Raw genomic sequence first — 18,294 nt, forward strand, 5'->3', positions numbered from 1 at the left:
GTCAAACAGAGTTCACAGAGAGGACACGTTATTCATATAAACCTTGTTTTGAAATCTTTGGTCTTTGCCCTTTACCTGTTTATCTGTAAGTTTATTTACAAGACTGCTCTGTGTCCATTTGTGTCTAGATGATAAGTGACAAAATCAGATCTCACTTAAGGCTTACACTTGTTTACTTCTAGAGGATGGTGTGATATAGGTGCTAGGAGAGGTGAATCTATTGCAAAACAAAACAAAAATATTTCATTCAAAATTGAGCTTAGATACTTTCTTCTTGTAGTTCAGACTCTTTTACAAGGAATACAAATATGCAATCAGGTAATAGTGCAATCAGTGTCCTAATCAAAGTCAGGGGTCACTTGCTAGATGATCTCTTCGTTTGACACAAGTAGTAGGTGGCCAGATAGATAGTAGAGGACAGACAATTGCTATAGATAAAGAAACAATACAACCAAAATCAATTCAAACTTTTTTACTCTTATGACAGCAATATGAGTCATGCTGAAAAAACCTTCACAGCACACCTTTGGTTTTTTTTTTTTTTTCCTGGTAAATGTTTCAAAGGCTGAATATGAAATTTGGGTACAATTATTATTCCATTAAAAATAAAGATGTACTGCATCTGATTTCACTGTGTATCCAAACAGTTTTTAACTTTTTTTCTTTTTTTTTTCCAGAACAAAATTGCACCAAGTAAATTTGTGCTAGAAACTTGCACTTAACACAGGAAATAAACATTATTTTCTGGGCTGAGTGTACAGATGCTGCTGCTTTGGTACACGTGAAGTTCTTTTGTGTTTTATAGTCAAGTGTGTGATTTTTTTTTTTTCCACGTGGATGTACTTTTCTTTTGAAATGCCATAAAAATGTATTTTCTCCGCTTCCAAGCAAAGATCAACAAGTATGTGATGCACTGACATGTCAGCAGTTACACAGGATAATTTTCCATGAAAAGGATGCTAATTAACTTGAATCAAAATGAATTTGAACTAGAACTTGCCTTCTGGTGGGTGAAGCATGTAACAAAAGTAATAGCCTATGAAAAAATGGGACACGTGTATGAAGGTTTTTCTTTTGTGGTGTGGCACTCAGGAAAATACTCTTCATGTTGTGGAATTTCACGGTGCAGTGGTTGGTAAGTTTCTCTCTATTTCATTCCCCATAGATACTCTTGAAGCAGAACTGCTGAGTCACAGCCTGCACCAGTGACGGAGCTCCTGGTGGGAAGGCAGGGCCTAACCAGGGGAGCTTAAGGGCATGTAATGTGTCTGAGTGATTGGAAGGGCTGGAGCCAAGATCTACCCTTTCCAACACCTCATTTGAGGGTTGGTGGTGAAGGTGAGGATATCTTGTTGGAGATTCCTGTATACCCGAGGCCTTCTCAAAGTAAGTAGCTACTTTTCTTTATTTCTGTGTCTGCTGTGTTTGAGCAAATCCTCACTTGTTGCAGCCTGTGATCTTGCTCCTCTGCTGTTGTAGTTGTGCTTTCAGTTGTGTTACAGCCCTAAATTGTGCTCTTAGTCTGTGGTAGCTCTATGGGCTTTTTCCAGACCTTATTTAAAAACAATTGGAAAATGGGCAAAGTGGGTGTGAGAGTCAGACGAAAAAGTTTGGGTTTCACAGTGTCAACAACATGTATTGCCTCCTTTGGATTCCTTGACAGGTGACAAAAGATCAGAATTTCTATATTCTTCGCTGCACTATTTGTTACAAGGCTATACTACAAAAGGAGAACTGTGGTTTCTTTTTCCTATTTCCATTTCTTTTCTTCCTGTTCATTAAACTTCTCTTTGTAGAACACAGTTTATCAACTGGATGTATATGAAAGGATGCAGCCTTTTCAGCCAGAAATTTGACTCAAGCACTGCTGTTGAGAGGAGAATGCCAGTTGTGCTTGACAACTTAGTACTCTGTTGAGTGCGGAGTAGCTTTTGATTAGTTTTAGTTTTAATGTAGGCATTCTGCAGGTGAGAGGAGGTTCATGTAGAATCAAGGTAAATGTTTTTGAAAGGCTGTTTCATTTCATCAAGCAGCAATAATAAACTTGCAATTGTTGCATATATATTTCTAGGCAAGTCAGTAATTTGCTTCCAAAGTGATTTGGTTATGTTTGGCCACTCGTAATGAAAAGCCTTATTCTGATTAATCTACAGCACATGTCAATTAATCTCTTGTGTAAGACTGAACTACAGTGCCTAATGTGGTTCTTCAAAGTGATAACCCTCTTATGCTTTGCTAAAAAAGTACTTGTCTTTGCAGTTCTGAAATAGATTAAATTAAATTTCACATTGTTGCTGTGAAGAGAGGAGGTAGGAAGAGCCCAGTCTCATAGAATCATAACTGGAAAGCAGTTTTGCTCTTCATGAACACTCTTGTAACCTCACTGTACTAACGTATGGGCAGAACCTAAAGGAAATGACATAAAATCCAATTTAACTTCAGACTCTTTCATTTTATAAGCAAGAAGAATTTGTGAATCTGCATAGATGCAATTGAACAAAATATGTAATGCAAGCCCTTTTTCATTGACTTAATTTAACCAATTTCAGCCACGTGTCAAATCACATGAGGGGGATGCTCTAGAAACTAGTAAAGTCACAAACCTCTTAACTAATCTTGTTGATGCTAATTTAAATTCTTGTAATAAATTTCTATTATAAAAATATCAGAGGGAAATAGGAAATGCTGGTACATAATGCTCAGGAGATATGAAAACTAGTCTGATTGGCTGGGAAACTTGTGCCTTTCAAAATTCCACACTTACGAGCAGTCCTATGAATGTTTTGGTCAGTTGCTGGCATTTAATGAAACCTGCAGAATTCATGGCATCTGTAAGAGTCCCACATTGCATTAGTTGATGATGGGGCTTGGGCCAACAGGCTCAGTGTCTCTGGATGATGGATCTCAGGTTGAAAATCACTGTGCTCGCTCACCCTTCTGATCATCCTGGACGTCAGATTCATGGGAAATCAAAGTTGCTTTGTTATGCTCATTTCTGAATGGAAACGCTTTGCACGCCTCTCATGTCTACATCTGGGCTTTGGGTCAGATGCTTTGCACACTCAAGATTTCATTCAGTAGCTGTGGCAGAGTGCATCATGTTAGGTTTTCATTCGTCAGTCCTGGGTGCTTGAAACTGTAAGGAAGAGCCATTCTCACAATATGAGTGAGAAACCTGAAGTTGTGGGGTCCTCAGCGCATCAGCTGCAGCTGACTAGCTAGTTAAAGATAATCTGGTCTTTCTAATTTAAAAATGTAGTGTAAGATGATAAGTTAAAGGGAACACTGTTACGGTTGTACATGACGCTAGAATAGATTTGTCCTCAGTGCTGTTACAAAACAAGTCTCCACAAACAAATTTTAGTGTCTCATTAAAGACTGCTTTATTGAGAGCATAGTGAACAATGGATATTTAAGGTTATTTTTTGAGAGCAGAAATAATTTACGTTTAAAGAAAACTTTGACTTTATTTCTTGACCATCTTAAGCTATAAATCTTAAGCTGTGTTTTACTTGCTCTGTTATTACCAGAAATGCAGTGTAGTAAAACATGAAGTACTCAAAAAAAAACCCGCAAACATTATTGAAGTCTTATATGGGCACTTAATGTTGAAACATCTTTACTACCAGTTTATAGACACTTAAAATATCATTGTCCTATAAGGTCAATTGCTCTTGCAACTTCACTAATGGCAGTTACACTGCCTACCCTGTATTGCATTAAATCTTCGTGTACTTATTTAGAGTCATGTGCTTCTTCCACTTTCAATGCTCTTACATATGTTATAGGAATCAGAACTTTTAAAGCAGGCTTTTAAAAATCGGATGTAACTTTTAAATCATATGTGCCTTCCTTTTGTTTATTTCTAGAGCTGTTAGAGACACAAATGAAAATGCTTTTGTAATATAATTGATGTCTGACTATAACATGAATCTTGTCATATTCAACTTTTACCTCTGTTCTTGTACTTGTATCATTCTGCTCTTTTAGCAGAATTGAAGAGGATAGTGTCTGGTCTTGATAGCTTGGGATACAAAAAGGGATCTATGGCGAGTCCTAAATGAAATCATTTATCTGCTTTAAAACTATACTTCAAGGACTGTTATGCCTTCAGCAGGGGAGGGGAAGAGATCAGAAGGAAAAACTGAAGCGATGGGTCATCATGACATACTTGCGTACAAGCATCAATAAATACACTTCTTAGGGGCAGCTGCTGGTACGTCTTCCTCCCAAATATGAGTACAGAGGTATGGTGTCTGCCAGCACCCACTGGGCAGCTCAACACACAGCTACATGCCACACACACTCAGGAGAATGCACAAAAGGTAATTTGTGTAGGCATAAATATATGTACCGAGAATATAATTCCTTAGGAGCAGGCAAGCTGATTGTTTGATTCAAATTGTTTCTTAATTGAAACACAAAACAGCTCCTCTTTAATCTTCAGAGTACTTGAAATCATGTCTAGCTGGGAATATATGAACAACAGTATATGAACTGCATCTTTGAGGAATGATGTCTCTACTTTTTTCCAGTAACAGATGCCATTTGGATTAACAAATAGGGATTCTCCTCACAGCAGCAGTATCTGATGGGGTTATCAAATTCTCTGAAACTAAAGAGAATGTGACAGTGACATCAATCAGATGTTATTGCTGCACATACAAATTCATTTGCTAGCCTAAGTGGTAGTTCATTTTTGTGCAGCTGGGAAATTCCTTTCAAGATTTGGTAATAGCTCAGCAGTGTGTATGAGTGGATTTGTATACATAAATGACATATATGGGTGCTGTGGCAGCAGTACAAAGCCATACAAATCTGGAGCTGTTTGTTCCTGATTTGAGGCTTTCCATCATCAGAGCTTTGTCTTTTTGGCCTGTGTTAAACATGGGGAGCATAACATCAAGTTGAAACTTGCCGTGGTAGATTCACAGATGTTTCACCTATGTATTTGTTAAATTAAATGTAGGTCTGTAGTGACAAATTTCAGTCTTGATTAAACCTACGTCGGATTATAGTCTGGTGCTGCAGTTTTCACGTTCATTTTGTAGTGGAGTAGGTATCAGGCTTAAAACCTTAACTTATATCCATAATATTTAGAGGATGTTCAACACTAGACTTCTGTTATAACATTGCCTTTATGGTTTTAAATGGTAATTGCCCTAGTGGCTATTTTATGCACTCAAGTATAAGTTCTCTATATGTGTATAATACCTGGATTTAGTTGTCTTTGTTCAGAGCCATATCAGGCATAGCAACAGCTCCTGTGGGTCAAAAGCTTTTGCCTTTTGAATACCCTCCGTGCCTCTCTGAGTTGACCTTCTCTTAGGAAATAGGTTCACAATAGGGCTGAAATGTCCTGCATGCATTTCTCATTTCGTAGTGGAGCATTGCAACTGCTATGTCCTCTTGGGCTTTGAGCTTTGAAGAGCTCCTCTTCCTTATGGCTGCTTTTAGACAAGAAAAAATATGCCAGCAGACTCTATATCTTTGCGTTAGCACTCCATGTACTGCATTCCCTTTCTGGGCTGTTGCATTAATTTCACAGTGTTTTCCAATATCTAGTAGCTCTGAATCAAAAGAATCTTGGTCTTTTCTGTTTCTAGCAGTTCTGGATTTAGAACAGTCTAGAAATTAAACGATGTCCTAATCTTTCCTTAGTGGCAAATGAGGGAAGAGTACTTGTCTGTGTGGGCATGGCCAAATTGTGGCACTGGGACTTACAGTCCTGATGTTAATCCATGGAGAGAACATCCTCCTATCCACACTGTTATTGGGCCATGAGAAATTAGTTTATTATGAACAGGATTTAGGAAAAAAAATTAATGAAGTGTCATTAAAATATATATATATATATATACACATATATATTTTTTCTTAAAGCACCCTGTAAAGTAAAAGCATGAATTCAGTTTGTTTGTGGAGCAGAGGCATCTCGATATGTATTCGCACTTGTTAATGAAGGGGGACAGCTGCCTGGAGATGCAGAAATTGTAGTTGAAAGGAACTCTGAGAAACACTTATAAGTGTATGTCTATGTATTTTTAGATAGTCTTTTGTACAGATTTGTATCTATTCACTGTAAGAGAAACGCTATCCTTTTACAGTCTCCATTGAGTGGTATTGGCTTTGAAAGGTATATTCCACCCCTGCTTTGTTCACATATGCACATTATTTCTATTTTAAGGTTTGCTGTGAGTAAAAGCAATCACTGGGTAGGATTCATCTCCTTACAACTATGTCTCTTTAGAGTCAGTGGAGATCACATCAGGACAGTCAGTAGATTCTCGAGTGCAATTCCTGCTATCTTAAAGCAACACTTAAATAGGTCAGATTAATTGTGCCTGAGAGGTTTATTTCTTTCCACTGATTATGGAGGGAGAGTAGATGTTTGTATCACAGTCATCAGCTCTGAAGCTCAGTGATGTGCATCCCACCTGTGGTGTCAGCACAGAGTGGTTCCTGCAGTGAGGTGCTTCCCATCTACTGGCCTCCCGCTCTGCATTTCTGTGGTTCTGCTTTCCTGCACACCAGTATGATTTTTGCCTTGACATTAGAGTTCATAGATGTGAAAATGTAGTCTCCAGATGTTTTAATTCTGCCTGTCAGCACAAGAACCACATTCTAAAACACTTCGTTTGACATAATGCATAGGAGAGAAGTGGAGGTGCTGTAGGAGACTTTGTCAAATGGGTCCTTTGCTGTTACAACTAGGGCAAGTTAGCCCTGTTTTGAGCATGGTTGGATTATGCAACCTCCAAAAGCCTCTTCCAGTCTGGTTAATTCTATGACTCTTCATCCAGAGTTTTTCAAATTCATGGTTATTAGTGGCAGGTTTTAAGTCGGGCAATCTGTCTTTTAACAGGTCATAACATAGCAGCCAGTCTTGGGCCTGTACCTTGCTATCTGACCTATTCCTGGGGCTGGATGAGGAGAGCTGCCTGGATTTTCTCCATGAAGTTAGGCAGGATCTTCTGTAGGTACTCAGCAGAGCATTGCTTGGCAAACTTTTTTCCCCCTTTCCTTCCTCTACAAAGAATAAGTATATAGAATAAAGTGAAAGAAGATATTTTTCTGTTCTGCTAAGGCAATTTTGTAAGACCTGGCGTGAGTATCCTGGGAGTCTAAGCTAAAGATGGTGAACATATGGGAAAGCCCAGGAGGAAGCACAGAGTTTTAGTTTTCAAACCTCACTCTTGGATTGCTACAGTAATGTAATGAAAGGACATTAAATGAGCTGAAGTTATTAAACCCTAAAGGTTACAGAGTCCTATTGGGGGCCACATTCAAAATGTAATTAAACCAAGTCCAGATATTTTAATTTCTAGCTGGAGATTTACACAACATAAGTAGATTCTTCTTCCAATTCTAAACTTTATTGAAAATAAGCTTGTTAATTTGTTTATTTCTCTTTAGCAGTAACTGAATAGACATTGTTTAGAGCCACTTGGCTCTAGTAAAACAGTAGGTACCAGTATCAAAGAGTCATGGTTCAAATCAGATCATGTATCTGGGAAAACAGATGCTTGCACTCTGCTATTAAAGTCTCACTCCCCCAAAACCATGTAGTCTGCAAATGGTTATCCATTCTGATCCTCCAAGGCTCTCCCTGCCTGTTGTTCCAGATGGTCCATTGCTGGTATAATGCTCTCCATTACAGTGTGTGAGAGAACAATGGTCCTAGAACTGTTAATTCTGCTTATTAGGAATATAGGATTACACTTATAAGAGGTTGTTTCCATCTAAAACATTCCGATTTCATTGTAAAATGAACTTGAGTGAGTTTAACTCTTCAAGAACACTATCTTTAAAAAACAAAACACAAGAACAACAACAACAAAAAGTTCACCAAACATGAACACCACTGAGAAAAATCCTTAAAACAAGCCAAAATCCAAAACCAAGGACATATCTTTATGGATTTGACTTGGCTTCCTATTGCTGGATTGGCTCAGCTTTTAGTAGTCCCTTCTCTCCTTCTGTCTGACTAGCTGCTCTTCTCTGAAGGAGTCGGATTGGCTCTGCTATCTATTTTCCTCAGGGAGAAAGCTGGCATGTGGTTCAGGTGCCTTGTGCTGCAGTTTGCAGGTCTGTGCTGGAAAGCTGACTCTTGAGATGACCTGGGTGAAAAAGAAGACGTCACTCCCTCTGCCCCACATCAGTTTATTTCTTGGACTAATTCTGTGACCTGTTTGGGCATTGTGACTCCAAACAAGTTTATTCATGAAACACATCTTGAGTGTGTCCTGTGACTGCCTTGGAGCTGGGAAGATGATTTGAGGGGGCAAGAAGCCAGCAGTCTGCCTTGGTGAGTTGTGCGCACACTAGCTAGGGTTTGAGTGACCTGGAATAATCAGGCACTGGCAAGGTATACCTGGGTGCTGTGAAAAGGTGTGGATTAGAATTCTTAAGGTGAGGGGAGACTCAGTCCTAAAACTCGCTCCTTGGTTGTTTGTCTTGACTGTTGGAGGCAACGGGCTGGCACTGAAAAAATGCTTAAGTTTTAAATTCAGAACAAAAACCTGCAGCAAGCCAAATCACCTTATTTAGAACTTACTAATTGCTTATAACTTTGCTACATCAGTGAAGACATTAGTTAGAAGCAATTGTGGGGCAAGGAGGAAGATAAGAACATGTTTTTAAGACTGTCTTAATATTCAGTCGTACTAAACAAGGTTGCTATGCTTGAGACAACAAGAGTAGAGGAGAACTGCTGAGAGTTGCTCTCCTGCAGGAAGGTGTTTGTGTTTGGAAGTACAAGCACTCTGCCCAAGAGACAGCGGGCTGCAGGCTGGCGTAAAAGCTGCTTCAAGGACAGAATCCAGTGAGAATGGTTTGTATGCAGGTGGAGGAGAACATGAACCTTGGGCACCACTCTCCCTTTTTTGTTTTGTTTCTCTACTCTGATAGGGTTGTGTAGGGCTGGGCTTCTTAGAGGAGTAACTGTATTAAAGACAGCAATTCCTGAAAAGGTCAATTTAGGATACCTTCGTCTTGATCGGTAAACAGACAAAAAAATAGATGTGTGAGTTTTGCACTTGAATCTCGATGAGCAGGAGGCATGTGGTAATGTGTGAGAAGAGCCTCAATGTGCAGAGCAGCCCAGAGAGACCAGTTCAGCAGCAGATCTGGATGTGGGAGTCAGACAACGCTCCCACATTAATTAATGAGGTGAGGAAAGAAATAGAATCACGTGTTTTCCAAGTTTGTTCTCCAGAGAAGATTTATCTGGAAAAGCTTCTGTGTTGATTTAATGGAGATGTGCACACTATGAGGTGTTTGTATGAACAGTTCTGAGCTATTTGGATGCATGTCCCAAAAGCAGAGTAGGGCAAGCGGTGAGAAACTTCTCCCCTGCTTTTTTATTTGCTTACCTTATTTCTCACTGAACGAAGGTGCATTGGGTCTGAGGGCAGTGTCTGAGCCAGTTATTCCTCTGTCCTTCCGGGGTACAGTGCCAGTCCCTGCCTGTTCCCTGCCGGGTGTTTCCTGAGGGAAAACTGAATGAGGAGTGGGGAGTGAAGAACCTGTTTCCCCCAGGAGAGCAGCTCAGGGATTTGTATTGAAACAGGCCAGTGATTGAGCTTAGTCCTTAACCAAAGTGTTAATGCTGGCAGCTTGCCTGCACAGTATAAAAAAAGAAGTAAAAAAAAAGGTAGGGGGAAGGATGAGGGTGAAGATGTGGATGGAAAAGAAAACACAGCAGCCTGTACAACCCATGCAAAAGAGACAAAATGAATGTGCTACAAGGAAGGCAAGCTTCCTGGGTGAGGTCAGAATGGAGAGGGGAGCAGGTCACAGGCACAAGCTTGAGAAGGTTAGCTTTGAAAAGCACTCCAATGGCTTTTTTCTGTGCTAGGGAGCAGCAGCTGTTGGTTGTGCCTCTGCTGAGGTTGAATTTTGATCTACTTCAAGCTGCAGTAAAAAAGATGCAATATCCTCTGCAAAATGCCTGCTGAGCACAGAGCTGGGTTTGCAGGGATTGCATGGGTAGATCAGTCTATTGGCTTATTAGCTAAAATGATCAGGAATTGCATCACAATGGACTATCGATGTCCCATAGCAGCTGATGGCTCTGAATTCTCATCTCTTTTCTTTGAATATCTATTTTATGTATTTATGAAGAAACTGAAATTTATATTTATATACATGTATGTATATTTATGAAGAAACTTAAATTTATATTTATATACATGTATATATATATATATACATACATACATGTATGTATGTATATATATATGTATACATACATGTATGTATGTATATATATATATACATGTATATAAATATAAATTTAAGTTTCTTCATAAATTTTTAGGATACAGTGCACTCGTACCTTGTAACAATTGTATCTTCTGAGATAATTGTGCCCTTAATTTTTTCTGCTGGTTGTTTCTTCTAGGCTTGCCATCTGTGGGACTGGCAGTCCTCAGTGGCTTCAAACATCCCAGTGAAATTTGATCTGATCTTTCCTTTTTCTTTGTCTAAACAAGCATGGTCTAAACTAGTTGGTTCAGGGTGCATGGCACACAGAGCATGCTTGACTGAGAGTTTCCAGGCAGGGTGAGGATCCTTATGAGGAAAATCCATTCTCTTCAGTGAAAGCTGCCTTCAGAGCCTGGGAGCCCTGGGACAACTGCAGCCGTGCCTTGCAGTAATCTGGTAAGCAAGAGAAAGATGAGGCTGATTGGAAAATAAACCGAAATGATACAATATTTGCAATGGATAGCTTTCCTCCTGTCTCTGCATATATTGAAAGTTTGTGCTATTTCATGATGCCTCTCCTTTCCCTACCAAATGTTTTACTGTTTTGCTGCTTGCTCTGAAGCTCTAGCAGAGACCTGCTGTGGTACCTAACTTCTAATCTGAGGGTCAGCAGGTTGGGCTCATTCAACAGCAAACTCTGTGGTCACTAAAGTGTCACTGATGCCATGTCCCGAGATACATCCCAGTAAGGTTTTCCAGAAGTGAAAAGATGACAGTTCTGACAAAGGCCAATGAAGTGGGAATTATCAAAGCAATGTAAAAGGGGAGTGTGTTCAATGAAGAAAAGAGAAGTTTCCTTTTGGGATTGGGGGAAAGGACTGAAATGAAACGAAGCTTTCTTGTAAATATTATAGAGAAACTCTTTGCTGGCTTGGCTGAAAGACAAAGTTAGCATGAAGTAAACCGGACAATGAATTGTACAGACAGTTGGATAGGCAGGCCTTGGATTTCTTCATAAAGACCATTTCCTGTGTGTTGTTAATCCTGTTGATTTAAAAACAAAACAACAACAAAAGGTTTCCTTAATTGTCCAGAAGTTTGCTGGACCCAAACCTTGATGGCTATTACGTATTTTCCACAGATTGCACAAATCTAAGTTTAGTTTGGATGTCATTCTAGCTGACTCTTTTTCAGCCATGCAGTGGAATTTGAATGTGGGTTATTATAGTGGGTCCCTTTTTCCTTTACTGACAATTTTCCCAGCGGTGTAATCAGTCTGTGATAAGTTTTGATTCTGCGTTAACTCTTGTGAGATTGTTTTTATGGATTCATAAGGAATCAGACCTTTGGAACCTGCGTTAGCAGAACAGAAAAACTTTTCCTCTTGTCCTCTGGATGCAGAAACGTCGTGTCACCTAGAAAAAGTGACACAGTAATCACAAGCTGAATGTGAATTTGCAGAAGAGGGCTGTTGTATGGTCCTTAGCTTAGAACTGCATGATGCTTCTTTAGAAGGGAGACCCTGAAGAGGCGTTCAAAATGGAGTACTTGATATGCTTCATGTAAAAACCAATGCCTTAGTGGAAATCATGTGTTGCATTTTAATATTTCTGGTTTTGCTAAGGGAGAGGAGAAAAAAATAATCCAGGTTGCTATTTCTAAATGAGTTCTAGCAGTGACCCATACAGTCCACCTTCTTCTTTTACACGGGCACACAAGGGATCTCTCACAGTAAAGAGTGCTAAGTTTGCATGCTTAAATTTAAAATCCTGCTTAAATAGAGTTTAACTAAGACCTTAACTCTCTTGACATTAGACCTAATAATTATTAGGCAAAGCAAGTACTGTCTTTTATTAAACTAATGGGTAGAGTTGGAAGGAAAAAGAAGACAAGCTCCTGGGTGTAAAAGAATTTGTCTTTTTTTTTTTTTTTCCCCCCAACATCTCTTAGCAAGAGGTGGGGAGAATGAAGTATTTTCTCTTTCCATTCAGTGCTTTTCTTGCCCATGTCCTTGATTGACCATAACTCTGTTATATACTACATTATGAACTATTGCTGTTCTGTGGTTGTGTGATTAAAAATGAGAGAGGTCCTATTGGGGGAAGCTGCAGTCTGACTGGGACTAGACTCCATGGTGAGGTGCAGTAAGCAAAGGAGCAGCATCAGGAAGAGACAGTGAAAAAAGCATGTTTACAAAGGTCAGTTCTCCATGTGGTTTTGGTTTTGAAGACCAAGTACGTAATGCAGTAAGCTTCAGAAGCTATCAGCAGCTTCTCCTAGCTGACAATTCAGGTACTGGGGATAAAAGAAGTGATTTTGAAGGAACTGATGAAACTTGTGAGGTTACATGTTAACATCCAGTAGATGTGAGCTCCCAATTGCCAAGCTGGCCTCTGTGTTCTTTCATTTTTTGAGGCCTGTGGCAGATGTAGGAAAACATGAGGAATTCTGACCTGTGAATTAGGCTGGGATCTTTAATTAGGCAGGGAACACTTAGGAAAAAAATTGGCCTGAATGGGGATTTTTGAGCAATGAGCTGATTTGAGAGGTTCAGGTTTGATATCCTGCCAACTAAAGTTTTGCATTAATACTCAGGCCTCTCTTGCTGCGTGAAGTAGGATGAAATCTGTTTGGGTTTGCCCAGTTTAGCAACATTTTAACTGGTACAAAGCACATATAAACTGTCTGCAGGCTGCTCAGTGTCCCTGACTCATGCTGGATACAAGCAGCAGTTAAAGTTACAGCATCCCATTCTCCAGCTGTGCCTGGTCTAACAGGGCAATATCTGCTTGAGACTAAGAATGGTGTGGGTCTTCCTGGCCAGTTGGAAGAAAGCTTTAGCACGCAAGCCTGGATGTGGAAACAGTCTCGTCTGCAAGAGTAACTCATTTCCATTGTTCTGAGACCTCATTTTCTATAATGATGTGGAAACACTGCTAATGAATTTCAATTCATGTTCATCAGATCTCTTGGATTTGATCAAATATAGGCAGGTCTAGTATAAGACTCAGTAAAAGGGGATTTAGTTTCTCAATAGCAGGAGTTATGTTCTCTCTATTGCCCTGTATTATCCAGCATCAGAACTAAGCTTGGTAGAGCCTGTTGCAAAGGTGGAATGTGCTTAGCTTAAAAACTAGGTCATGGTCTGAGTAGGCAGTGATTAATATCAGGGTTCAGACCATGTGTAACCCATTTCTGTGAAATATTTATATTCTCAAGAAGGATTTTATCATGGGAGGATTTCCCAGCAGGTTAGGCATATACCAATGTAGCCTTCATTTTTCATGCTGTGATTTAACTGGGTCTATTCAAGAAATGAGTAATTGCTACATCATTGTGATTTTTTGCTTTATCTTAGAACTGCAAGTTTACCTGTTGCCTACAGGGTTCTAATATGAACCTGGTGAACCACGAACGAAATGCTGTTTTGGAATGTAGCTGAAATTAAATCTTGATGTGGATCCTTTGCATGATTTCTAGAATAATGTTCTGCAGGGTATCCCATAACACTGCTGTGATTCTAACACTTGCCTGTAAGAATGTTTCCAACGGCATCCCTAACAGCGACTGGGAATCACTGTATGTTTTCATCTGAGATGTGTACTGACAAAACTTTTAGAAGAGTGTTTTGAGAATGTGATCATTTTCTATCACTTCTATTTTCTTGGAGTGTTTGCTGTGATCATAAACATAATAATAAGAAAGCAAGAGGATGAAAACTGAGACACAGGCAAGATCCACGTACTCTACCTGGTGCTAGTATTGCCTCGCTATGAGAATCATTGTTCTCATCAGCCACAGAAAATGTAGTTTAGTTTTGTCTTCTCAAGCTTATCTACTTTACGCAAGCAGCTCTAAGACACCAGGCTGAGTCATGCCTGGTATGCCTGGTAGATAAGTCTACTTCATGCAGTCATTTAAATTACAGTGCTTATCCCTTTCATAGCATAACGAGTCTTTTTTTCATCTTTGAAGTGCTTTCAGACTGTTTGCTCTTAGTTCACCTAACACCTGAGAGACAGTGACTGAGAAACGGAGGTTAAGGGGCTTGCTTCAGGCACAGAAATAGTTGGTGTCTGGGCTAAATTCAGGTTTCTGTACACTTGATTCCCATTCCAGAATTAGGAGCCTCCATTTAAAAGCCAACTAAAGCTTATATCTCCTTTTTGTTTCTTTACTTTTTTAAAGGGTAAAAACTATTTTGTTGCTCCACTGCAGCAACGCTAATGCAAGTTTTAATGTGGTAGCTGTAAGAAGGTATTTGTTACAGGTGACAGCTTAGAGTTTCTCATAATGACAGCTCCACACAAATAATAATCCAGTAGTTCTGTGTTAGGGTTGTCTGATGGCAACAAAATTCTGAGAATCAAAGGTATGGATGTAATTAGGAATCTTGCTAATGATTCTGTGCGTTTTTGTTTTTTCCTTCTCAATGAAATGAGATTCACACAGATTAATTACTACCTGCTATAAATAAACCCTGAGAATGGCAATCTGCATCGCAGTGGCAGAGGGTAGCTGTCATTTAATATATCACAGCTTTCCACGCACCTGTTCACCTGGTACTGTTCCTATGGCAACTGCACTTTATAAGGGAAGCTCTGCATAATTAGCATGGATCGAGGTCTATATCAATCAGAATAATTTGGAAGAGTATGGAGAGCCCAAAGGAGAAGGCAATGCTACTTGTCTCAGTAGGGAAGGTATCAGACCTCTGCTGCGTGCTACATAGTGAGGCAGTTACTAGGAGAATTCAGCAGAATTAGCAAATCTGAGGAAGCCAAATTATACAAAACAAGAAACTTTATCTTTTTTATTTTTTTGGTTATGAAACCATGTTAGAATGAGCTTTGAAAAGTGAACAAAGACAGAAAACCAAACTAAAACAAAAACCATGCTTGCATAGGAGGCTTTGTTGCAACTTAGGACATTTCACAGAGTGCACAAGTGTTGTCAGCCTGGGGACCAGGCGGTGATGGCCAGCACTGCTTGTAATGTCCAGCTATGCCTTTTACCTTATTGATCTTTGTTTTTTGTCAAGACCTGCCAGACGCATTTCAAAGTGACAGATGCAGATATGTGACCCGTGTTGCCTCACAATGCAGCACATTAAATGTAGAACAACAGCTTTAACTTCAGTTTTATTTTTTTTTCTTGGCTGCTGGTGTCAGAAATGTCACTTAAAAAAAACCAAAGCTCAATGATTTTATAAAATGCCTATAAAAAGAATAGTGCTGAAACTGGGAGAGCTTTGTGTCTGGTTGTGTGTGTGTGCACAGAAGACTGAGCGAGTCTTCTAACACTGTTGGCTTCAAGTCTCATCTGGAAGTGACTCAGTTTTCAGTAGAGGAGCTGTATCAGGCTCTGCAGCTGTATGTGAAGTATATGACTTTTAATTCACTGGGGATCCAGTTTGAACGCAAGTGTTGATAGAGCAGAATCATACTTGTGTTGTAATAAGACTTCGTAATATGAGTCATCAAAGTATCTCAAAAGAAAAAGGGAATGAGAACTTGAAAATATGTGCTCTTCAGCATTAGTAATGCTGGAAAATAATTTGAAATACAATGGGTGTTAGAGGTCATGCAACAATGTGACAGTGTAGTATGTGTACCATCTTGGCTTTTGAAGATGCAGTTACTGAAATCGGTCTAAATTTGCAGAATTTGTAGATCTTGTATGATAAACAAGGTAGAATCCTTGGGTGATACTGATTTGTGTTACTTCATCATTGCTGAGTTCTGCATTAGGTGACAGGCTGTAGGAAACTCCTTTGCTACATCTGAGTAAAAAGTCTAGGAGAGAAGGTGCTTTTTTTGCTTCTACTGGTTCTGGATTGGGTACTTGGTGGAGAGGCCTCCACTAATGCTATATGTGATTTTTTTATATTTTATTTTATTTTATTTTATTTTATTTTATTTTATTTTATTTTATTTTATTTTATTTTATTTTTCCCAATGGGGATGATGGTGGGAGGATTCTTGACTAAAAAAACTGGCATTGCATGCCTCTGTAACAGAATACAGAAAAGATACCCCTCTTAGGTTCTGTGGAGGACAGGGCAGGGACTTGAGTCCTTGATGTCTTGAGGGTTCCTTCCTGCATGGTATCACAGCTTCAAGAGGCAGAGCTTTGGGTGCCTTCCATTTAAGCAGGTGTCTGCAACACTCATTTTGGAGAATTAGTTTTGAATCTCCCTAAAGAGAGACAATGGAAAGAAGAGCTGGGGTGCAGCCTTAGCTGCGCTCATTCCAGCCTGGCTTTGCACCATTACCATTGTGGCCTTCCTGGGCAGGCTCTGAAGAATAATTTCAGATATGACAATTTCCAGTCAAATAAGAAAATGAATAAGGAGCTTAATTTCTTCCAGGAAAGGGCTGCAATTGAGTGAAGTTTTCTGAGTTGCAACTTTCCAGGGAGATAACTAATAACTACATTCCCCAGAAAAATCTTGCTTTTAGGAGCAAATCTGGCTTCAAGTCTCTATTCTAAGTTAAGGATTTTAGCTCTGAGAGTAATGATGCAATGTAAGTACTTTCATAAATTCAGTTCATTTAAAAAATATATATATTCTGTGGCCCCAAAGTGCTGGATCTCATAAGCTACCCATTTGAAATTGTTAGATAAGTGAGTTTTTTTATTGTTTTTCAGTAGGAAAACATAACCTCAAGATAAGGATTGTTTGGTGCAATCTATTCAGTTTTGGAGATGTGTTCTCTTTGGAGTTCTGCCTCATTTTACTTTTGTGTAAAGGAGAACTCAGTCCTTAGCTCCAGTGGTTCAAATCTTTTCATATTTCTAATCACGTTGAAGAAAAGGGGAAAAAACTTGGCCAGAAAAGCTTAAGTAATATGCGGTCCTAAGTTTTGGAAGGTAATCTTTGTACTCCATTAAGGTTTAAGGGCGGCACAGACAGTGGTTAAAAGAAATTTCCTAACCTATGTCAGATTATTCTGTGATCTACAAAAACAGCAGACTGGACTTTTCTCAGCATGTCTGCTTCTGTTTTTTTCCAGTGTTCATTTTTTGGTTATAAAATGCTATCCTTTTTGACATCTACTAAAAAATGCATTTAAAATCTTCCTTAAATATATGACCATCCATTTATCTGTGCATCGTAGATCTATCTGAAGTAAGAAGATGAGTAATATGTCTCCTGATGCAATGCTTTAAACAACTAGACTGAAGCAAAGATTATTTCTAAACAGATAATTTACTGTTTATTAAAGGGACTAGATTGGGATAGCAAGAAAAGGTCCTCTAGATCTGAATGTATTAATAAGGAAAAAGCCCACTGTCTTGTCAACTTCTGTGTCTACACCACCAGGGATACTTCATTGACAATTACTGAGAGATAGTTACTCATGGAGATTAAATATAAGTTTACTTCCCTCTTCCCCTGCCCCATCCCTCCTGAGCTTAGTGGTATTAGAATGGACCACTGTCATCCAAAAACTTGAGCGAAACCACTGAATCATTCTATATGTGCATTCAGAAACCCCTTTAACTACAACAGGCTTTAATCACTATCTATAAAAGAAATTGAGATGAAATGGAAGTCTGGTACGTGTGTTATCAGTTCCCAAAGCTAGCCAATACACTTGGCATAAAAATACGTTCATATTCCAGGCTTACTTTCAATGTATCTTGCTGAAAATGAAGAGACTGTACAAAACCATTCCACCTTTGAGCTTACAGCTGATTTATATAAGGTAGCAAAATGGGATCAAATGTGTCCTGATGTGTCTTCTAGATTGTGGTTCTTGTAGATTCATAAAACACTAGTAAATTCAGCAAATTTCACCCTCATGACGAATAGTTTCTTCAGTGAACAATGTTTAATAGACTCCAGGTGATGAGACAGGCAGAACTGCAGGAAAGATCTTTGAAGGTCTGAGGATTAGCAAAATGCATTTGGAGTTTGGGTTTTCCTTGTAAAATGTATGGTCTAGTTTGTACCTCAAAGACCCAGACTAACTAGTTTCTTCTGTAAGCATGGACCTTTGCTTTGTTTTTCTTTGGTTTCCACACTTTGAATCTGTGTAAATCTGTGTGCCACGCTGAAGAACAGCTGTTGTGAGTTTG

This window comes from Coturnix japonica, chromosome 9 (genome assembly GCF_054131305.1).
Source record: "Coturnix japonica strain WE chromosome 9, WE-NBRP24, whole genome shotgun sequence".
Lineage (NCBI taxonomy): Eukaryota > Metazoa > Chordata > Aves > Galliformes > Phasianidae > Coturnix > Coturnix japonica.